Below are 5,961 nucleotides of genomic sequence, written 5' to 3' on the forward strand. Positions count from 1 at the left end.
TTTACTAAAATAATTGCATTTCCATGTTCTGCGTGTACTGTGGGAGACCAAATATAGTGAATGCAGGGTCCTGGGTTTAGTAACACTTTAACTTGCCTACATAGATTCACACAGGGAAGCCTATTTTGAGTCCATTCAGGTTTCTTATTTCAACCGAAGCCCTGATGAAGAGGGAGTGTTTTTTTTAGCCCTGAAATGTGTTTGATTTTTTTTTTGTGTAAATAAATTAATTTGGACTTTTTACCATTGTTGCATTTTTTTAGGGATAATAAGTAAAATCTTTAATTTATTAGTCACATCCATCTAAATCCACTAGTGCATCTAACACTACCCTATCCCCATATTGATAAGGCTGCTGTTCAAAGGTGTCTTTGTTGTTCCTCCATCCAGAGTGAAGACACCATAAAACAGGAATTGTGTTACTGGCTAGATCACCAGGTGAAAATAAAGTAAAGATATCCTATAAGAAGAAAACTAATTGAACAGTAAACTATATAATTTTAACGTGTTTCACTTAAACTTTTTATTAACATCTACACATTTAGCCCTCATTCACGCAGGTGATTACATGCTTGTCCCATGCAGGGCAGTGTTTGACAGCGCGAGGTTGCACAGGTGTTCCGTGCATACTTGTGCCAGCAGTCCCTTTGTCTATGAGGATGTGTGTCATGTACCGCCCGGCGGTACCTCTAGCGACCCACAAAACGGGATTCCCCAGGGCACGGGGTCTAAGCCTCAATCTGCTTATTCACCAGAGCCCCTGATGGTGGGGATGGACTTGGAGCAGACTGAAAAGAGGTCGCGGCCCCTGAGTACACCCAACTGTGGTAGATGGAACCGCTGGAGGTATGTAATGGAAGAGAGCCTGATGTGAAGAGGCTGGCAGACCCGGGCAGTAGTGACTGGATCCGTGCAGGATGGATGGACGGATGACAGTGCAAGTATAGCGTAATCAGACAGGCCAGGTCGGTAACAGCGGAGGCAGAATGATACAGAGCAGCAGACAGAGAGTAGTCGGGTTCAGCAACAGGAGGTCAAGTAATCAGGAGTAGGCAGAAGAGTAGTCAAACGAGCCAGAGGTCAGAGCAGGAGACGGTCAACAGGGATCAGGATCAAGCAGGGTCGGCAACAAGGTATATCTCTCAGGAACAGACGAGCAGGGAACAGGGAACAAAGACCATACGGCAATTTGAGTATGCACAGGGCTGGTTTAAATAGCGTGCCCTGTGCTGTCATTGGTGCCAGGCGCGTGTCTGCAATCGCGAGTGCGCATGTGCGGACGCCGCTGTTGCCGCGGATGCCTATGTCCTAGTGCCCGCCAGCTAATGCGCATTGGCGTTCTGCACATGCGCTGCCCCATGCGCTGCCGCGAGCCCTGGGATTCCTGACAATGTCTCTCAATATGACATCCATGTGGGTGTGGATGTGGGTGCGTGTCCTTCTCCCAAGGCGAGATTTGGGGCTATGCACCCACACCTGCATGGATGTCATATTGGGAGCAGCAGCTGTGTCTGTGTATTTGCTGCATCCCAATAGACAACAATGGGACTGTTGACATGGGGATGCATGGGGATGCATGGAACACCTGTGCATCCTCATGCTGACAAAACACAGCCTTGCACAAGGTATGTATGTAATTGCTCTGTGTGAATGAGGCCTTAATTTCAATCTTAAAACAACACTATTGCAGTTTTGATTGTAAGTGGCCATGTGGCCATATTAGGTCAGTGATGTGACAAGCATCCCGCCCCTTTGTATACCTGCAGCTGCATGGTGTGGAATGCCCTGGCCAAGTTGATTGGGTAGGAGTGACAACTTCCTTTTAGATTCAGTCTGAAACTGTGCTCATTCCTTTTCAAGATCTGTGCAGATTTCTAGGAAAAGCAGAAAGCCAATGAGAGGCACTGTACTCCATGATTCAAGAACACAAAAGTTTATTTTTTTGTCAGTTTTGTAAAGTGATAGCTGGGGTGTCTACTACACCCCAAGCATATTTTTCCACTTGTTAGTGTTTGATGCATACAGAGTCTGCCACTGTAAAACAGGATTTTGAAAGGTCCATGTACCAAGCAAATTGACCCCCTAGCTTGATGTATCAAAAATACAGAAACCTGTTTTGTGTGGGGATGCTGTTTAAATTATATCTAGCAGCTGCAGTGATACTAGCATACCTTCCTGACCATAAAGTGTTACTAAAGCCATGACCCTGCATTCACTATATCTGGTCTCCCACAGTATACAGAACATGGAAATACAATTACTTTACTAAACATAAACTGATAAATACCTTTTCACATCAGCAGTTAGAGAAGTCTTCTGGCTTCTATCAGTGTTCAGCAGAGCACTGGCTAAAGTTTGTAGGAGGAGTTTTCCTATTCCCCTGACTGTCCTATGATGCTGCAGGACCCCTGACCCTCTGTCTGGACAGAGCTGATTGGCCCTGTGCAGATCACATGCACCCTCCCAGGAAAAAAACCTTTCTAGCAATACAATCCAAACTAAGCATGTGCAGCTTACCCCTATGGGGACATTAGAAGAAGGGGAGGATCAGAGAAGACAGGATCAAACATTCTTTTTACACAATGCAGAAGATTAACCTCTTAGGTTCCACAGTGAGTATAGCAAGCTTGCTTTACTGCATATACAGACTGATTTTACAGTTGTGGGTTTAGTAACACTTTAAATCCCTATGCAAAACAGTCTTCAAGGCATGTTAATGTAATGACCTTGCTACTTTTCACCTTGTGATATGTTCAGTTGTGACATGATAAAACAGGATCACATTTGCTGAAAGGATATAGTCCCAAGACATTGGAAGCTGCTGCATAAACAATGCTGTCTGTTGAAGCTAAAGGATGAAACCTTTGCTCCCAAAAGACTTTCTATGTATAAAAGAAGAATGACAGACCCATTCCTGACTCTGTTTGCTCATCATTATCACTTAATGTTTGTTTATGCCCTTTTGCCATGGTGCTACCCGCTCAGAATCTGACCAATGAGATTCACAAGGCGCCTATAGCATCTCCTGCCTACAAACTCAGATTCTCATTTTGTCTCTTTCTCCTCCTCATTTCTCTGTTAATTACTCAATTTATTCCTGTTGCACTCTCACAGGCAACAAAAGATAATGCTCATTTTGCCTCTATCTGATGCTCATCTCTCTATTAATTACTCAATTTACTCCAGTTGCACCCTCACATGCAATACAATCATTCTTCATTATGGCACCAGGGGATCCAATCACATATGACTGTTGGGCTTTCTACAAAAAATCCCAAATAACCAGCAGCAGTAAGGAAGTCCTTTCTCTGTCATGCTCATCTGCTCCCTCATGTGTCGCTGTACAACACTCATATCTTTTTAATTCCCTATGTAGAAGCAAAAGAAGTATATCTACCATGTATCCAAGGCTACCTAGACCAAATCCTATTTACTATTACAATAAGGTCTCCTATTTAACATTGCATTGTGTGAAATTTGTAGTTTTGGATTTGTCACCCACAAGGACTTTTCTTTCTTCGTATGAACCTAAGTCCTCTCATCCAGGTCTTTCACTGACACCATTTCCACCTGCGTGAACCACTAATTCAGCACCACACATTAACCCTCACCAGCCAGTCCTCTTCACTCCTCTTGGTCAGATGTCAGTCCTCTTCTAGGTCCTAAGAGGAGGCTTCTATGGGCTGCTTAATGGGAATTAACCACATCTCTCAGACAGTGATGTAGACACCTGGAAGAAGAACCCCTTAAAGAAGAGGGGGAATGACCTAGCAAGGATGATCACATGCCTACGGCTTTAGATATGTGAAAATGGGGATTTAGAGAAGCTCTTTTTTTAACCCAGCAATTAGAGATAGGGAGGTGGGAGGAGGGGTTAAGTCTATCCCGCAGATTGTTTTTTAGGTCGCCTTGTAAAGTTCACTGCTGCATGATAAGCTGCTGCCCTAGGCTATTTTTAAAAGATGCATCATGAAATATACCCATATAAAAACCATTTATAAAAATCATTTCTGTAAAAAATCACCCCCTTGGTTAGGTCAGTTTATTTATATTATAATCAGTGATTAGGTATAATTTTTCAGCCTATAATTAATATAATAAAAAAATAGATCACTAGAGCAAGCCCAAATTAATATTATATGTATATTATATGAGTATTATATGTTCTTATTGCCAAATAAGATTTCACATAAAGTGGCTTGTGACCACTTATAAGTATTCGTCCTTTGTGTCAAAGTGTGTGCATAAAGGTTGAGTAATTACTCTGGACTTCTATGTAATCTGAGATGAACTAGAGCAACACAACAGTAATGAAATTCTCATCACAATAGTGTTTTGGCTGGGGTGAGCATTGTCTTACTTCAACAACAGTAATCATTTGTCACTTTAACATAGCATCTTTTATACCCTTGAGAATCCATATGAAAGCAGAGAATTGAAAGAGTTATGCAACATCGTTCAGCATTTCCATGCCTGAGTTCACTTGCAGCTTAAAGGGAATCTGTCACAAAGCAACTGGGTGATTAGGCTCTGATGGAAGCAGACATTCCCTGACTTAGGCCATATACTTCAGAGGCAGTGAAGCTGAACCTATTTCCTAACTATATGTCAGCTGCACCTCTGTAATATGACAATGTGGTTGTATGAACTGGTGTGTGGCACTGAAATCAGTGAATGACTGCTTCCATCAGGACCTAATCACATGGTGCCTTGGAAAAGCAATATACTTGTGTGCTTTTATAACAAACTATTATAAGTCTTGGTAGTTCATAAAAATGTATTATTATTTATATTTTTAAAGTGCCTTTAAATATAAATTAAGATTTGTTTAATTTAAAATATTTTTTTTCATAAATATGCAAAGGTTTGAGGGACTAAATTAAATATAGTTACTAGCTAAAAGAATGTGGCCAAGTAGCATTTTAAAATTACTTTCCAACAGTAGTAAAGGTATGTACTTCCTCATTAATATTTAAAAGCTATGAAGAGAAGAACCTAATATCTATCTATTAACAATAAATGAAATTGAAATAAAATGTAAAAAGCGTGTTTAAAATGAAGTACTCATGTTACTGCACTGAATAAATTAAAATAACTACAGAACATGTTGCTACATGTTGATGTATGGTGTTCGATTCTTTTGGAGAAATATATGTAGAATAACTAAAAACAATTGAAATGCAGAGAAAGAGTTATTTCTGGGAAACTGTTATACGTGAATAATAAAGAAGGAATTTACCATTCAGAGAAATCAAATCACTGAAGCTCAGATGTGTGAAAAGATGGTGGGGGGAAAAGTGTTATATGCCTTAGGTGGTGGTGAGGATGTGTGCTTGGGAAATCATGGGTGGTCATCAGTTTGGGAAGGGGATATCACAGGTACTTACTGGTTCTGGCTGAAGGATGAACACAAACATCAAACAAACAAATACCTTAATATAAAAAAAGAGTTACTAATTATGTTTTGAAGGCTCTGTAAAAATAAATTACAAGCTGATATATGTAAAACAGATTTACTGATATCTGTACATAAATATGTAAAGGTTTTTGGGACTTATCAGAACTAATTATACAATTATCAGAAGAATGAAAATGTGCCATTTCCATAGCTGCTACCCAGGTAGTTAGCTATTTAACACATTTTTTTGTACAGACATTAGTAGTTTTACTTTAATATTTGCAAATGTTATCACAAGCTTTTTTATCTAGTAACTTTTTTGTTTTAAGTTTAGTAGTCCTTTGGTTACAAGTAAACATTAAGTGTTGATGGGACTGAAACCAAAACAAACTCTATACTTGAAAAGTACAAGTGGTGGATGATCACTCTTCACCCAAAGTTTAGATCCTTTTTATGTTTTTTGCAGTCATGGAGTGTTGAGATAAGAAACTGAGTAGGATAACTTACTGTGGCCTCTTGTCAGCACTGGCTTGAAGAAGGACAAAGCCTTTCGTAACGGCTGC

This window comes from Staurois parvus, unplaced genomic scaffold (assembly GCF_062004578.1).
Source record: "Staurois parvus isolate SC_StPar_1 unplaced genomic scaffold, SC_StPar_1.0 ptg001134l, whole genome shotgun sequence".
Classification (NCBI taxonomy): Eukaryota; Metazoa; Chordata; class Amphibia; order Anura; family Ranidae; genus Staurois; species Staurois parvus.